At 43.5% G+C, this 19,103-nt stretch overlaps 1 protein-coding gene and 1 non-coding gene across 3 annotated transcripts in view; both read right to left on the reverse strand.

The window, feature by feature from the left end:
- Ythdc1 (YTH domain containing 1) overlaps positions 1–19,103 on the reverse strand; it is a 314,054-nt gene that overhangs the window by 140,764 nt on the left and 154,187 nt on the right. The window lies entirely within an intron of this gene.
- On the reverse strand, positions 213–331 carry LOC145415832 (5S ribosomal RNA). The gene has a single exon (XR_013900139.1). It is a non-coding gene; the product is annotated as a 5S ribosomal RNA (ribosomal RNA).

Below are 19,103 nucleotides of genomic sequence, written 5' to 3' on the forward strand. Positions count from 1 at the left end.
TCCAAACTTCAACCTACAGCAGTTCAAGGCCAACTGTTACTGATATTTTTTGAATGGAGGACACACGTAATCTGGTGTATAGATTCATTCATTCATTCATTGCCAGACGCCATGTATCCCAAACGGGGTGGCCAAGGGCTTAGAGTTAATTGTTTTACAGGGAGGGGCACTAATCCTCCACCAACCCTACTTGACACGTAGGGAGAATGTTATGCCAACAGCATCTGGTGTTCCCAGGCGGTCACCCATCCAAGTACTAACCAGACCCAACGTTGCTTAACTTCGCTGATCGGACGGAAAGCGGTGTACTCAACGTGGTATGGCCGTTAACCTTTGTTATCACTCTGCTCCATGGATTCCCCTTCGCCCCCTGTATACTGTACTGTACTACTATAGTTTCAAATAGACCACAGGTACCAGTCCTAAAACTGAATTTTGGTGGATTGCCATCCTGCTAACCGAAGAGGTGTTGAAACCTGAATGGGAGACTTTGCCCCACAGACTCCCCTGCGATTATAACCTACCCCACACCATGCAAACTAAAATGCACATTAACCCCTAAAAGACGGCCATCAGAATGTTTTGACATTCACTCAGGACGGGCATAACTGACGGGTGCGATATAGTGCAGGGTTTGTGGGGGTGGATGGTTGGGGGGTGGGCATTTTGTGTGGTGGGATGAGGGGAGGTGGTTGGGGGAATGGGGTGGGGGTGAGGGGCCTTGGTGCAGGAAGGGTGTCGGGTATGGGTGAAGGGTGAGGGTGGTCTTGGGGGGTGGGGGAGGGTGGGGGTTGAGTGGTAGGGGGTGGGGGGTTATGATTAGAAGGGTAGGGGGTGGAGGGTGGTTTGGGGGATGGTGGGGTATTAAGGTGGTTGGGGGGATGGGGTGGGGGTGAGGGGCCTTGGTGCAGGAAGGGTGTCGGGTATGGGTGAAGGGTGAGGGTGGTCTTGGGGGGTGGGGGAGGGTGGGGGTTGAGTGGTAGAAGGTGGGGGGTTATGATTGGAAGGGTAGGGGGTGGAGGGTAGTTTGGGGGATGGTGGGGTATTAAGGGGTGGTGAGGGGGGGATGGATGGTGGTAGGGGATGTGAGGGGTTAGGGGTTGGGGGTTGGGGGAGTGGGGGGTTGGAGGGTGGGGGATGGGGTGTGGGGTGTGTGGGGGAATGAGGTTGGGGATGGGATGAGGGGTGATGTGGTGGTGGGGGCTGGGGGTGGGGGCAGGGGTGAAAGGTGGTTGGGGGCAGTGGGGGAATAGCGGGTGGGGGCGTGGTAGTAGGGGGTGGGGGCATGACCGCATACGCAGACACACGTCTTTTTGGCCCTAGCACCCTTGGACAGCATATGCGGACACTTGTTTTTTACAGATTAAGTAAATCTTGTGACAACAGTACAGTATTGTGCATTAGGAGAGTTCATTAATCATGGAACATTCAGTAACCATTACATGACCATGGGATGGAGATGATGGATGCCATCATAAAGCAAATCTTAGTACAGTATATATCAGACAAGACATCCACTAAAATACAATACAGGGAGTCACCGATATACGAAACCCCAATACAATAATCCCTATACAAACCGGACGCCCACTTTCCGGACACCCCACTTACCAGACATTGTGGACCTGGACCTTCAGATCCTAAAAATGGCCAAAAAAAGAAAAAAAATCCCCCAATAAACAATTTCTTCCCCTCCCATAATTTGAAATTGCCGCACAGCGCCAAACAGCTGTTTACACCATGGCCCCTTCACCCCTTCCATCCTCCCTCCTCCCCTGTCAGGTTGCCATTTGGTATTTTTCATTACCAAATGTGGGCCAATTTGGTAATGAAAAATTCATTTGGTAATGAATCAGAATAATGCATTACCAAATGGATTATTCACATGTATGAGGATACACAGGATGAAGATGGTGCATTGTGTGCTCTCTCTGATTAATTTGCTGGCCTACATAGAGTGAAAATAATCAACATGCTGTTAATTATAAGGAGAGTGATTACATGTATTTCCACTTGTATGTATAATTAGCAAAGAATAAATGCTAGCTTCACGAATTTGGTAATGAAAAGTTAAAATTGGCAATGAAAATTGAGGAGTTTGGTAATGTGGCTGTTGCGATCTGGCAACTCTGTTTCCCCGTCACCAACACTCAACAGTTACTGCTTAACTTCAATCGCGAGTGGATGCTTATCGCAGTGGATGCCACACATGTTCGTTTTTTTTGTGAATAAACAGTGAATAAACTGCAATACCTCGCCAGTAGACCACTTGGGAATTTACAGCGTTGTGCAGTGTTAAGAAATTAGAATTTAGAGTGCAAAGGATTAACTGTGGATTGCAAACTGGTGGTTGAAACTGGGGTGGTGCAATTAACAATGTGCAGTGTTAAACAATTATAACTCACAGTGCAAAGAATTACTGTAAGTGCAGCACAACGCTGGATTACTGTACGTGCTTCAAGAGCATTTTCACCGATGCCAAAATTACCTTCTTTTTACTCGTTTGTTTTTCCTTCCACTGTTCTGTTGTTAAAAAAAAATAAAAAAAATAAAAAAGTGAAACTGCAAGAAATCAACTTTTTCCACACTGACATAGCGAGCCATGATACACTATGTGGTACTTCTTCAAGCTGTACTGTACAAAATCTTCCTACCTTTATACTTATATCCACAGCCCAAAGACAGTCTTTCACCATTTCTTCCCATCTTTTCCTAAGATGGCTTCAATTTCTATTTCCATTCACATTACTATTCATACATCTCTGCACACAACTATTTCCTCACATCCTCTCTAATGTCATACGTACCTCAGCCAAACACTATGCAAGAATATGCTAAATCTTTCAATACCCTATTCTTCTTAACTTTGCACTGGGCAACCAATTTTTTCATGGACATAACATATCCATCTAACATAACAATTATCCTATGATATAAATACAGTACCCTCGCGTCCAACACACATTTGTCCAGCACGATTCACGTCCAGCACGGAGAGCAAAAAATTAGTACGATTTAATACAATTTAATTACTGTAACATGGGTGCATTAGCATAACAAGCAAGGAGCTCCAAGAAGTGGGCGAAATCCACAAAGTTCGCCTCTAGCACGATCACCCCTGGTCCAACACGGTCATACTGGACGTTCCGGTGATGCTGACAGCCAATCAAAACTTCTGATCAAGTTGCCTCCCCCACCCGCTATTGTGACGTGATCGTGATGTCGCCCAATCAAAAATGCTTATGCTCTCACATGATGCTTTGTTTAAATCTCTCCCGCCACAGTGCCACTCAGTCGCATAATTCGCAATGGAAGGTGCTTTTTTCTCGCTGCATTTTCTGCCCTTGCTACAGCATTTTATCCTGCTCACGATGCCTAGGAAGCCTTCTGAGAACCCCAAGAAGCGGCGGCACCTCTCTGAGGCTAAGCTAGAAATCATCGAGAGGAAGAAGAAAAGGGAGAGGAAAGTGGACATCACCAAGGACTACGACTTGAATGAAGCCAGCATGAGGACCATAATAAAAAACCAAGACAAGATCCTAGCAGCAGTGAAGGCTTACAGAGTGCTAGGACAGGCAGAAACAGGACCTTCCATGGATGTGGATGAGGATAGTGATTCTGAGTGTGATTTTGCAGGATTTATGAGGGAGGTTCAGGAGTAGCAGCCATTACCCGCTAGTGACGCCAGCAGCCATCCTCCAGGGACTCAGTAGGACTACCTACAGCCTTGGATACCACCTTCCATTCCCAGCAAGCCCACCAACACTATCCTAAATGGTTAGTTATCATTCATAGTATAGCACCATTTATTATAATTACAGTAATACCAATATATGTAAAGGTATATGGTAGGTATTTAGGGTGACTTTTCCTAGGGTTGCTGACATAGTTCATTTTTCCCCATAAGCTCTGTTGTTTGTCCAACACGTTTTTGGTCCAACACGGGACCTGTGCATGATAATATTACCGTGTTGGACGTGAGGGTACTGTACCTTCCATCCTCCCTTTCAGCTACCTATGTTACACAACAGACAGTTAAACTATAACTATCTATCTATCTATCTATTGCCGGACGCATCAATCCCATTTGGGGTGGCCACAAACAAATCGCCTCCACATTGTCCTGTCCCCTGCCATTTCACTGCCCTGCTCCCAACTCACACACCGCTCTCTCATATACCTCTCCACCCCATCCCTCCATCTCATCCTCGGCCTCCCCCTTCCTCTTCCCCCCTCCACCTCACTCATATACACTCTCTTCATCAGTCTTTCACCCTCCATCCTCTCCACATGGCCAAACCACCTCAGTGTGTTCCTCATAACACTTCCTATCACATCCACATCCACACCACAACGCTCCTTTATATCCTCATTCGTCAGCCTGTATCTCCATGTGACTCCACAGGCTCCTCTTAAATAACTCATTTCCACTGCTCTCACTCTTGACTTGTGTCCTTCCAACAATGTCCAAGCTTCACTTCCATACGTTAGAGTTGGTATCACAATACTGTCATGTAGTAACTTTTTCACTTCCATGCTCACTTCCCTGTTTCTTATCACTGCTTTCAAAGAACCAGCAACCTTTCTTCCCTGCTGTACCCTTTCAAGCACTTCACCCTCCAAACTTCCATCCTTACTCATCACACTACCCAAGTACTTAAACGTACTCACATTTTCCAATTCCTCACCATCCAACCTCGCTGTACATTCACTGACTTCACCTCTCTCAAAGACCATCACTTTACTCCTCCCTACATTCACCTTTAGATTCCGTTTCTTGCACAATCTCCCAAACTCATCCACCAAGCCTTGCAACTCCCCTTCGTCTTCACTCAACAACACAGTATCATCTGCAAACAACAGTACAGGGAGTTTCCAAATACTATCCTCTCTCACCAGGGCCACTCCAACATCCACTACCCTACCTTGTACCTCTTTTATTACCCCATCCATGAACAGATTGAACAACCATGGAGACATGACACATCCCTGTTTCAACCCAACCTCCAAAGAGAAAAATTCACTTAGTTCACCATCAGACACTGCAGCCTTAGCACCATCATACATACTCTTCACAGCATTCAACAACTTTCCATCTACTCCATATATTCTTAATACTTTCCACAATCCTTGTCTATCCACCCTGTCATATGCTTTCTCCAAATCCATGAAAGCTGCATACAACTTCTTTCCCTTCTCTAGAAACTTTTCCACTAAAGATCTAAGAATGAATATCTGATCTACACAACCTCTTCCCTTCCTAAAGCCTCCCTGTTCTTCTCCAACTAAGTCCTCTGTTCTTTCTCTAACTCTGTCAATAAGTATCCTACCATACACTTTTCCTATTATAATAAGAAGACAAATGCCCCTATGATTACCACACACTTCTTTTTCCCCTTTTCCTATGTATCAGGGAATAATTATACCTGTCTTACAATCCTCCAGGACTCTACCTTCCTCCCAGGCCGATCTGCACATCTTCCACATCCATTCTACTACAGTACTATAACACAACACAATATACTGTATACATATCTACTGCAGGAGCTGTGTACAGGGCCATTTAAACACTGATAAAGGTTGGATCTACATAACTTCTAACCAACTGACTCTTACAATGGCTACAGCTTTGATGCTGCCATCAGCACTAATGAAGATGACAGAAACAGACCTCATCACATCCTAGGAAAAAACAGCTGGGCTGCCCCTCAGTCACAAATCTTCAATACCGAAGTTCTATCACCTATGTGGAGTGAACTTCTTTATGTGAAGAATGTACAGTAGTGCACCAACTTTCGCTACAGCAGGATTCGCGGAATCCACTTTCACGGCATGCACCAAATATTCCCTAACTTCCACTTTCGCTTGAAAAAAAATCGATTTTCGAGCACAAATTTTGGGTTTGGGACAATATTTTGAACTTTGAATTTCCTGCACCGCCCACCCGCAACCCACCGCCATCTTGAATGATGTCATGTCAACACTCTGTCCACCCATTCCCGCCATTGTGTACGAGCGTGCTAGCTCCATTGTGTTGGATTCTCACGGTTCAATGGCCTCTACTATACCTGGTAGTGTGGGGAAAGGGCCTGGTGGTGTGGGGGGAGAGCCTGGTGGTGTGGGGGGAGGGCCGGGAGGCAGTGGTGGCGATAAAAAGTGGCTGGGACATTCAAAGTCGGGAGGAAAGGCCAAGGCTAAAAGAGAGTATCGTGCTGGAGTGAAGAAACGGCAGTATAATAATGAAATGAAAAGGAAGATAGTTGAGCACAAGGACAAGGGCGCAAAAAACAGTGAAATCTGCCGTATATTTAACATCCCAGAATCGACAGTGTGTAGTATGAGGAAACAGCATGGTGGTAGCGAGGCAGCAAGAGGTGGCGCCAATACGTCTGGCGTGGCTAAATAAGCCCGCCACGCACCTCGGATACTTACCCCCAACATCCATTAAACACCTCAACCTGGTCTCTGTGGTATGTTTCTCCTCATATAATGTGTACTGTACAGTTTTTATCGTTTGTATCTCACAATGCAATGTACAATAGTGATTTGATGTACTGTATTGCAAGTGAAAATGAAAATCTGATGTTACTTTAGGATAACCGGGAACCAATTAGCCTTTTTGCCATAAAGACAATGCCCCAACTTTCGCTAATTCCACTTTCGCGCATTATTTTTGGACCCAATTAGGTGCGAAAATTGGTGCCCCACTGTATTATAAATACATGAGTTCCTAAAATTATCATTTTTCTCTTATTCATGCTTATTGTTGCTCTGAAGTGATAAGCCAGCAAATACAGATGCATCACTCTGACAGTCTCACCGTTTTGCTAAATAACATGGTGAGTAGGGCACAGGTAATGAATGGTAAGAACCAAAGCAGGAATGATTCAATGTCTTGTTCCAATTTTCCCTGTTGAAGAAAACAGGGTTGGGGTGTGAGGGAATAAGAAACAGCCATGCCAATATGCATGACTGTACAACAGTTGATACAGCACCATCAGGCAGTTCAGTCGCCCATTGGAATGCAGCAGAGTGGGAAATGCCACCAACAAAGGTACTGTACCACTAACTCAATCAAATGAGAATGGCTACTCACGCACTTGATGTGTCAGTAGTTCACCTCTATAACTGGGTGAGTGGTGTCCATCATAGCATCCCTTCCCTCCCTCAAGAACATCAACCCACTCACTCTCTCCACCTCATGCCCCAGTCTCTCTCCTGCCAGATCTGGTGGTGCAGGGGTCTTACACCTTTGAAAGCCAAGGAAGCTGGGTAGGAATGGTGGAAGGAGAGGCAACAATGAAAATGGTATGAAAACAAGGGGCAAAAGATAAACACTCCTGACAAAACTACACCTGCTGCTCTGTGTAGCTCTCAGGAGTTAATTCAGGGAAGGGTGGATTAACTAAGGACATTAGCATCCTTAAATCCACACACCCACAAGAAGAAAACTCTAATCAAGTGGTCAGAGAAGTTGTTGGTTGTCAACGACATGGGTTTGATCACGGGCCGGGGTTGGGAACAAATTACAGTAAGCTCGCCCTGAACACATTCTCGCTGAACACACTCGCAATTATACGCAGTAAGTGCTGGGATGAGCATAAGACAACGTAAGATTAAAGAATTACTGTATTATGAAAACTATAAATTTATGCAAGACAAGCCTTTGAAAGGCCAAATCCTCGAACATCAGCTCAGTACGCACAGTTTGTTTTGATCACGTGATGTGATTCACTGTACTGCTTTTCCACAGTACTGTATTTGTAGGTTAAATATGTACAGTACTGTTCTGGTAAGTTTATGTGCAAGTTAAAGTACTATTAAATAACATTCAAGCAAGAAATAAAGTCTTACAACCAGTTTATCTGACATGACGGGGAACTGTCTTGGAACCGGCGTCGGAATATTACAGTACCTTTTTCATTTGTTTGTTACATATTTGCTACACTGCTTTTCCACAGTACTGTATTTGTGAGTTAAATATTTACTATTCTGGTATGCACTTGTAAGTTAAAGCACTTAAAGAAAGTTAAAGCATTAAATAAAGCCTTGTAACCAGTTAACCTGATTTATATGATTACCCATGATCGGTGGGTTCCGAGACAATTCGCTGTCATGTCAATTCTTCGTCAGACAATTCCCCGTCAAAGCATGGACGATTCCCCGTCAGGGCAGTTCGCACCCTGGATGATTTCTCGTCATTCTAAAAATATCTATCTATCTATCTAATTCTAAAAATATACTTATATTAATTAATCAATACTTTTATAAATATACTTATTATTAATTAATCAATACTTCCATCCGTCCATCCACCATCCAATCCTACGTTGCCCCATGAGAAGCGTAGGAGCCCGGGGCTAGGCAGTTGGTCCCGACATTTAAGATGAGAGTGACCAGCCTCACTCATCCCTGAGTGGCATTACGTGAGCAATAATCCCCAACCATCCCTTGGATATAAACCTTCACCACCCAGCGTAGTAAATGGTTTCCTGGTGTACAGGAAACCATTTGGTTTGTCACTCAGTGTAGAGTCACCCACAGGCAGAAGGAAGAGGAAAGAATGAAGGAATGAAAGACAGAAGAGGGAGTGTAAAGTCACCCGTAGGCAGAAAGAGTGGAAAGAATGAAGGAAAGAAAGACAGAAGAAGATGGAAGGAAAGAAGGATGGAGGAGAGGACAGGGCAGACACCCGAGAGCAGGACAACATTGAGTGAGTGGATGGTGAGCCTCCCCACCTATACTTTAAGAACTATATTTCAGGGGGATCCATCAAAGTCCATGTTCAATAGCATAGCCTTTGGATATTATTTACTAGTTGCACCTTTAGTCAATAATTAACTTGTTTCTTTCTCACTGTAGTCGCCTTTTAATTATATTCTAGCGTCACCCATAGCTATCTTCATTAATGACGGCAAATTGTCTTGTTATTGTTGTGATGGCGAACTGGCTTGATGGCGAATAGTCCTGAAACCATTTTGCTCCCTAGACTCCCTAAATGTGGTATTCTGCTGTTATCTGCCATTGGTAATCAACATAAAACACTTTAAGTGGTTAGAAGGTTTATTTAATGTTATAACTTACAAATACAGTACTGCACAGCAAAACTTCAACATACAAATACGTAAACACAAAGCAACATTCTGACGCCGATTGGTTTCGGCATCGGAATGTTGCCTTGTGTTTATGTATTTTTATGTTGAAGTTTTGTTGTGCAGTACTGTAATTGTAAGTCATAATATTTAATAAACTTTCTAACCGCTTAAAGTGCTTCATATTGATTACCAATGGCAGATAACAGCAAAAGACCACATTTAGAGGATCTAGTGAACAAAATAAGGAATAGTTAAAACTTATGCGGTTTCGCACCGAACACGCCATGTTAGGAACAAAACCCATGCGTTGGGGGCGAGCTTGCTGTATTCTAATTCTGTTAACACAGGTTTTTAGCACAGACTGGAACAAACTGGATCAAGCATAGGACCAGGACAGACCAAACCATGGACCAAGTGACTTTAATCATGAGTACTACGTACATCAATTACTGTAGCATTATTATCATTACTATTACTATTATTACTAGGGCACTCACCATCCACTCACTCAATGTTGTGCTCCTCTGGGTGTCTGCCTTTTCCTCTCTTCCTTTCTTCCTCTTCTGTCTTTCTTTCCTTCATTCTTTCCTCTTCCTTCTGCCAGCGGATAACTTTACATTCCCTTTTCTATCTTTCTTTCCTCTTCCTTCTGCCTATGGATGATTCTACACTGAGTGACATGCCAAATGGTTTCCTGCACACCAAGAAACCATTTACTAAGCTGGGTGGTAATCATATCACCAAATTATGGCGCCTGGTAGTTTTGCGAGTAATTAAGGCACTCCCAATCAGCTTGAGCCTGTGCAGGTTTATATCCAAGAAGCAGCTGGGGTTTACTGCTCACGTAATGCCACTCAGGGATGAGTGAGGCTGGTCACTCTCATCTTAAATGTTAGGACCAACTTGCCGAACCCCGGGCTTCTACGCTCCTCATGGGATGGCATAGGATTGGATGATAGATGGATGGATTATTATTATTATTATTATTATTATTTATTATCATTATTTTCTCTTTGAAGGTTGGGTTGAAACAGGGATATGTCATGTCTCCACAGTTGTTCAATCTGTACATGGATGGGGTAATAAAAGAGGTACAAGGTAGGGTAGTGGATGTTGGAGTGGCCCTGGTGAGAGAGGATAGTGTTTGGAAACTCCCTGTACTGTTTGCAGATGATACTGTGTTGTTGAGTGAAGACGGAGAGCTGCAAGGCTTGGTGGATGAGTTTGAGAGAGTGTGTAAGAAACGGAATCTAAAGGTGAATGTAGGGAAGAATAAAGTGATGGTCTTTAAAAGAGGTGAAGTCAGTGAATGTACAGCGAAGTTGGATGGCGAGGAATTGGAAAATGTGAGTACGTTTAAGTACTTGGGTAGTGTGATGAGTAAGGATGGAGGTTTGGAGGGTGAAGTGCTTGAAAGGGTACAGCAGGGAAGAAAGGTTGCTGGTTCTTTGAAAGCAGTGATATGAAGCAGGGAAGTGAGCATGGAAGTGAAAAAGTTACTACATGACAGTATTGTGATACCAACTCTAACGTATGGAAGTGAAGCTTGGACGTTGCTGGAAGGACACAAGTCAAGAGTGAGAGCAGTGGAAATGAGTTATTTAAGAGGAGACTGTGGAGTCACATGGAGAGACAGGCTGACAAATGAGAATATAAAGGAGCATTGTGGCGTGGATGTGGATGTGATAGGAAGCAGTAGGAGGAATACACTGAGGTGGTTTGGCCATGTGGAGAGGATGGAGGGTGAAAGACTGACGAAGAGAGTGTATGTGAGTGAGGTGGAGGGGGGGAAGAGGGAGGGGGAGGCCGAGGGTGAGCTGGAGGGATGGGGTGGAGAGGTATGTGAGAGGGGGGTGTGAGTTGGGAGCGAGCCAGTGAAATGGTGGGGGACAGGGCGACGTGGAGGCGATTTGTTTGTGGCCACCCAGAACGGGATTGAGGCATCTGGCAATAGATAGATAGAGAGACAGATTATTAATATTATCTATCTATATACCTAGGCTGCTTCCCCCAAGGAAAGGGAGGTAGCCGAGACAGGACGACACACTCCCCATTTACTCATCCATTCAAACACATTCATTCGCATCTTAGCCCCAAAGGGGAGAACGGACAGATCCTCACCGCACCACAACGCACAAGGGTCAACTGCGCAATGCAATCAGTGACATCTGCAGCAGGGCCCGACAGCAGAGCTGGTTTATTATTATTATTATTATTAATATTATCATCATCATCATCTGGACCTCCTTTCCCACCTAGGGCAGGGTGAGGAGTAGCAATGTCCAGACAGCCCAAATCTGCCCAATCCAATGGGCCAGTGGGCCACGCTTCCATTCACTCATCATTCAAGCCCCCGGAATCCTGGCTCTATTGGATACGCCAAAAACATTCACCACGTTCTGTTGCTTCACATAATCGTATCCGACAGAGTCAATCCTCTATGTCAATACTTTATGTCTTGGTGGTCCTCTTGTCCAACCGCATGTTACATCAGTAACTCTCAAGAAATTGTTCTTGAGGGCTCTATACTGTTCATTAACGCCTCTGTCTACAGCTCCCTGTTCAGCCACCACTCTCCTCAACTCGCTATAGAAGGCATCCCTTACTACTTGGTTTTTCAGCTTCCATATTTTCCTCCTAGGTACATAAGTCCTCTTTTTCATCACTTGTTCTTTAAGCACCATATCACAAATCTATAGTTTGTGCTGCTGCACACACTCTTCACGTCCTATAACTTTAACATCCCTCACTAACCTCCTATCGGCCCTCCTAACCAGAAAATAATCTATCTGACTGCTATTTCCCCCAGACTCACATGTAATTAACCTACTGTCTCTTTTCCCAAAATATGTGTTGCACACAATCATGTCCGTTGTCCCCCCAAACTCGAGTATCCTTTCCCCTTCTACATTCCTGAGACCATACGCACATCCCCCATGCACTCCTTCATAACCTTGTGCTGCTTCACCTACATGACCATTTAAGTCCCCTCTCAAAATCACTATCTCATCATCCCGCATACCACCCACTACACGTATTAAATCATCCCAAAATCTATCTTTCTCTGCTTCATCCAATCCTGCCTGTGGAGCATATGCCGATATAATTGCAGCTATCTTTGTACCAAATAGAATTTTCACTACCAATATCCTATCGCTTACTCTCAAAACATTCATAACATATTCCACCCATTTCTCCACAACCATCACACCTACACCTCCATATTCGTCTGTCCCCCCCTACCAAAACAACTTATAGCAACAGTCCTTCCCAACAATCTTTCTGGCTGATCCACCCCTGTACCAGACTTCCTGCAAACACGCCACATCCACCCACCTCCTACTGAATGCCTCAACGACTTCCCCCGCTCTTCCCCTCAAAATTCCCACATTCCATAAACCCACCCTCATCCCCATGGGTGATTTACTGTCCTCAGGCTTGCTTTGAAACTTTTGTTTTGTCATCTTCAATATTAATAAAGGGGGACAGACATAGCATAGGTCCCACTCACTGCACAGTCCCAGGTCCAAGCAATGGATCTGGGACCCCTAGCCCACCAGCTTACCAGTGGCTGTGGTAGTAGCCTCGGGGCACCCGGCCAGGACAGCTGCTGGGACACCTTCCAAGTGCGCCTTGGCACTGCAACTATCCCGCCATTATACACCCACTGATAGGGCAGCCTCCTGGGGCGCTACTCCCAGGTTCGGGCACCTCTCCATTGGGCGGAAACGGCAGCCTGGGAACTGCAATGCCCTGTACCCTCTAGCACAGGCTCGAGCCCCATCTCACCCTGGACCCACGATCTATGCCGGCAGAACCCCTGCCACACCTCCCCCAAGAAGTCCGCCACTAGGTAGCAGGGGCAGTTTTCTGACCACATGCCCTTGCTGGCGCCAACCTCTGTAACGTAGTGGGATACGTTGTGTGAAATGTACAGTAAAGTGCATTTGGTGTAGTGCATAGATAGAGGAAATGTTTGGGAGAGTATGCTGGTCTACTCTCCATGTTACTGTCACACTGAAAAGGTCAGCAAAGGGGGATGGTTAGATAGCTAGTGAAACAGGAGCTCCAGCTCTCCCTATCACCAGCATTCCCATTCCCCTCGGGAGTACTACCCTGTTCGGCCTGTGCTATGGCCTTATATTAATTAATCAATACTTTTATAAATATACTTACTATTGATTAATCAATACTTTAACAACTATATTTCAGGGGGATCTATCAAAGTCTATGTTGTCTTATTGTTGTGACAGCGAACTGGCTTGACAGCGAATAGTCCTGAAACCATTTTGCTCCCTAGGTCCCTTAAACGTGGTATTTTGCTGTTATCTGCCATTGGTAATCAATATGAAGCACTTTAAGTGGTTAGAAGGTTTATTTAATGTTATGACTTACAGATACAGTACTGCACAGCAAAACTTCAACATACAAATACGTAAACACAAGGTAACATTCCGACACCGATTGGTTTTAGCATCGGAATGTTGCCTTGTGTTTACATATTTGTATGTTGAAGTTTTGCTGTGCAGTACTGTATTTGTAAGTCATAACATTAAATAAATCTTCTAACCACTTAAAGTGCTTCATATTGATTACCAATGGCAGATAACAGCAAAAGACCACATTTAGGGGATCTAGGGAGCAAAATAAGTAGTAGTTAAAACTTACACGGTTTCGCGCCGAACGCACGTTAGGAACGAATCCCACGCGTTGGGGGCGAGCTTGCTGTATGTATATACATACTGTATATATATCCAGTATATATATATATGTATATATATATATATATATATATATATATATATATATATATATATACAGTATATATATATATACACATATATATATATATATATATATATATATATATATATATATATATATATATACAGTTACCTCTCAAATAGTGCGAGGGTTAGAGTCCTGAAGAGGTCGCATTAGTTAAAAATGCGTTTTTTAAACATAATTTTCCCATAAGAAACAATGGTAATATTGGGGGTTAAGTTCCTGGACTCTGGGAAAGTCTACCCATTTGGGAAGCTATGCTACTCTACTGTAAACATAAAAGCAACAATATTAATTTGAAAGAAAATCCACGTAAAAAACAAAAACAGTATATTTGGGGAGAAATAAACAACATTTGAGCTCTAGCTGGGCCGAAGCATTGTTTACTTCTCCCCAAATACATACTGTATTCTTTTTTTATGTGGATTTTCTTTCAATTCTGCTTCATTCACGGCATTGTGAAAGTTCCTCAACATTATTAATGCATTACAAGGTCATAAAAACACTACAGTAAAAGCAACATTTTCATTACAGTAAGTAGGTCACAAACAATAACAACACACAGCCTCACTTCATCTATGCATCACTCGTCGTCTGCTGCCGTCCCTCCTCCCCCCTCTCCCCACCTCCCGCCGCTCCCCACCCTAAATTTGTTGTCCCTCCTCGCTCTGCTGTCCTTCCTCTTCCTCTTCTTCTGACTCTCGTGCTACTGGTGATGAAGATAACTCCCTTAAGTTTTCTGTCTTCTTCATAAAGAACTGCTCTATCTTCGTCCGAGTGGTTTTCTTCTTTCTGATCTGCAGCATTAAGTTGTAACAATTTTTATCTGTCATCACTTTCCTGGTCAAATTTTGTCCGAAAATGAGCCACATTGCTCAGAATGGGGCCAAACTTCATTTTCAAATATTATAGTTCGAATAAATCAGGTTTAAGCAAAAGGCAAATAAAAAATTGTATTTACGCATAAACTGCCACACACGGTCTATCAGCTCGGGACTGTCCAAGGCGTGCGGCTAATTTGAAACCATCACATATGTGTAAAGTTGCGTTAGATCGAGAAACCCTTGTTAGTTAAACATATCTCCATAAATATTTGCTCGTGTTAAAACGAAAACGCGTTTTTTTAAAACTCGCATTAGTTGAGGGGTAACTATATATATACAGTACTGTATATATATATGTTTTACCAGTCATATTTTTAACATTGTAGGTCTCTCTCTCTCATGTGTGTGTATTTACCTATTTGTAGTATACAGGAATTGAGCAACACTCGTGTTGTCCCGTCTCCATATCCACATTTATCAAGTCTACCTTTACACACATGAATGTTTTTCTCATGCACCACCTCTTTGTCTAAGTCGTTCCAAATATTTAAGTATTTACCTAATATACCTAATTATGATATACACGGAATGTACTATGCTCGTGGGTTTCCATCGCTGTTTCTCAGTAAGTCAAATTTGGCTTTAAACTCGTTTAAGTTTTTAGACTGGACAATCTCTTTCTCCAGGCTATTCCATAAGTCTATACTTCTGTAAGGAAAGCTGTATTTCTTGATATCCTTCAAGCAGCTTGACTTTTTCAATTTCATTCCATGTCCTCTTATCCCATACAAATAGATCTTCTTTGTCAATTTTATCCACTCCCACCATGGTCCTGAACACTGCAATCATGTCTCCCCTCTTTCTCCTTTCCTCTAAGGAAGGCAAATCCAGTTTTTCCAGCCTCTCTCTGTATGACAGGTCTGTCAGACTGGGGACCATCTTGGTTGCTGTTCTTTGTATTCTCTCAATCTTGTTTATATCTTTCTTTTTGTGTGGGGACCACACTACCGCTGCATATTCTAACCTGGGGCGGATCATTGCCACTATCAATTTTTTCATCATCTCCTCATCCATATAATGAAATGCTACTCTTATGTTAGTCAAGAGTTTATAAGTCTCTCCAACTATCTTGTTAATGTGCTTTTCTGGTGACAAACTATCTTGGACCAGCACTCCCAAATCTTTCTCTTCTCTCCTTTCTGTAATTAATTCATTACCCAACAAATAACTCAGTGATGGCCTCCTGGTACTTTTACCCATTTCCAATATTTTATATTTGTTTACATTAAATTTCATTTCCCACGTCCGGCTCCAATTGTGTATCCTATCCAAATCCTCCTGCAGTATTTTACAATCCTCCTCAACCTCTACCTTCCTCAAGATCTTTACATCATCAGCAAACAGACTTGCATAACTGTTCACTCCATCTACCATATCATTTACGTAAATCAGGAACATTACTGGCGCCAAAACCGAGCCTTGAGGGACTCCACTTGTTACTTCCCTCCATCCAGACATCCTATCCTTTATTACTGTCCTCATTTGTCTGTCTCTCAAAAAGTCTCTCATCCATTCCAGAAGTTTCCCCTTCAGTCCTCCTATATATTCTAGTTTCCACATTAGTTTCTTATGAGGTACCTTGTCAAAGGCCTTCTCTAAGTCTAAGTACACACAATCCACCCAACCATCTCTCTCCTGTACCACGTCAATCGCTCTTGAGTCAAAGCTCAACAAGTTAGAAACACATGACCTTCCACATCTGAATCCAAACTGACATTCAGCCAAAATATTCATCTCTTCCAGATATTTTATCCATCTGTCTTTCAGGATTCTCTCACACAATTTTGCGACCATGCTGGTTAGAGACACTGGTCTATAATTCAGGGGTTCTTCCCTGTTTCCTCCCTTGTAAATTGGTACCACATTTGCCCTCTTCCATTCTTGTGGCACTTTCCCCTCTTCCAGTGAGCATACGATTAAACTGTGAATTTTATCCGCCAGTTGTTCTCTGCATTCCTTCAGTACCCAATTAGAAATTCCATCAGGTCCTGGGGCTTTCCTTACATCTTGAGTTTCCAGTAATTTATACACTTCCTGTACATCCACTTTTATATCTTTTATCACCGGAACATTTCTAATCACTCCCTCCCCTTCCACAAGTTCCTTTTCTTTAGTGAAAACTGACTGGAAACGTTTGTTCATTATTTCAGCTTGCATTGCCGCATCCTTAAAGACCTCTCCTTCTACTTTCAGTTTGGTGATTCCTTCCTTTTGTTTCAGTTTGCCATTAACAAATCTATAAAACAGTTTGGGTTCATCCTTGCATCTGTCTATTATCTATCTATCTATAGCCCGACGCCCTAATCCCGCAAAGGGTGGCCGCAGACAAAACGCCTCCAAGTCACTCTGTCACCCACCATTTGACTACCCTCCCCCCAACTGACCCCCCCCTCCCTCATATACCTCTCAACTCCATCCCTCCACCTCATCCTCAGTCTACCCCTCCCTCTCCCTCCCTCCACCTCACCTACATACACCCTCCTAGTCAGTCTTTCAGTCTCCATTCTCTCCACATGTCCAAAACACCTCAGTGTATTTCTCCTGATCTTTTCAACCACATCCACATCTACCCCACAACGTTCCTTCACTTCTTCATTCGTCAACCTGTCCCTCCATGTCACTCCACATGCTCCTCTCAAGTAACTCATTTCCACTGCTCTCACTCTTGACTTTTTCCCCTCTTGCAAGGTCCACGCCTCGCTTCCATACGTCAGGGTAGGGATCACAATACTATCATGCAGTGACTTCTTAACTTTCATACTCACCTCCCTATTTCTCATCACTGCTTTCAGTGTACCAACAACCTTTCTTCCCTGCTGTACCCTTTCACGTACTTCATCCCCCAAAGTTCCATCCTTACTCATCACACTACCCAAGTACTTGAATGCACTCACATTCTCCATATCCTCACTATCCAACCTCACTGCACACTCTGTGACTTCATTCCTCTCAAACACCATAACTTTACTTTTGTTTACATTAACTTTCAGCTTCCTCCTCCTACACACTGTCCCAAATTCATTCACCAAACCTTGCAACTCCCATTCATCTTCACTCAACAATACTGTATCATCAGCAAACAGCAACACCGGAAGCTTCCAAATCTCACCCTCATTCATTAGGGCCACCCCCACATCCACTGCCCTACCTTGCACCTCCTTTACAACCCCATCCATATATATATTAAACAGCCATGGAGACATCACACACCCCTGTTTCAGTCCCACACTGAGATCAAAGAACTCACTCAGCTCACCATCCACTCGCACCGTAGCCCTAGCTCCCTCGTACATACTCTTCACAGCACTCAACAATTTCCCCTCCACTCCACATATTCTTAATACCTTCCACAAACCTTGCCTATCTATTCTGTCATAAGCTTTCTCCAAGTCCATGAAGGCAGCATACACTTTCCTTCCCTTCTCTAGATACTTCTCCACTAAACATCTTAGAACAAATATCTGATCTACACACCCTTTTCCCTTCCTAAATCCCTCTTGTTCTTCTCCAACTAGCTCATCTGTCATATGCCTAACCCTATCAATGAGTATTCTACCATATATTTTACCAGTCACACTAAGAAGGCAAATACCCCTATGGTTACCACATACTTCTCTCTCCCCTTTTCCTTTGTACAGAGGAACAATTATACCTGATTTCCAGTCCTCTGGGACCCTTCCCTCTTCCCAAGCCAATCTACACAACTTCCATATCCACTCCACAACAATCTCACCCCCATACCTAAGCATTTCACCACACACTCCATCAATTCCTGGAGCCTTTCCCAGCTTAATCTTCTTCATCGCTTCCACTACTTCCGACCTACTGATCTCTTCCTCCCTCCTCTCATCTCTTCTTCTCCCAGCCATTCCCCAACCACTTATACTCACACTGCTCTCACTCTCTACATTATACCTTTTTCAAAATTCCTTTCTTCTTCTCTATGTATTCTTGTGTATTCATTTCTTGTTCTTTTATATTCTTCCTTTGTTCTGTTGTTACCTCTCTTTCTCCAATTGTTCCACGCCTTATCTCTCTCTTTTTTTGCTATCATACACCTTCTATTAAACCACTCCTTTTTCCTGTTTTCTTTCTCTCTTACTCTTGGTACAAATTTTTCCACTGTGTGTGTGTGTGTGTGTGTGTGTGTGTGTGTGTGTGTGTGTGTGTGTGTGTGTGTGTGTGTGTGTGTGTGTGTGTGTGTGTGTGTGTGTGTGTGTGTGTGTGTGTGTGTGTGTGTGTGTGTGTGTGTGTGTGTGTGTGTGTGTGTGTGTGTGTCGCACAAGCAGAAGTGTGTTTTACTATAAGCTTGAAGAAGTATTTATGAAAACAAATAATA

The sequence above is a fragment of the Coenobita brevimanus genome, chromosome 103 (assembly GCF_032717465.1).
Source record: "Coenobita brevimanus isolate Jiangsu-jjx chromosome 103, ASM3271746v2, whole genome shotgun sequence".
Taxonomy (NCBI): Eukaryota; Metazoa; Arthropoda; class Malacostraca; order Decapoda; family Coenobitidae; genus Coenobita; species Coenobita brevimanus.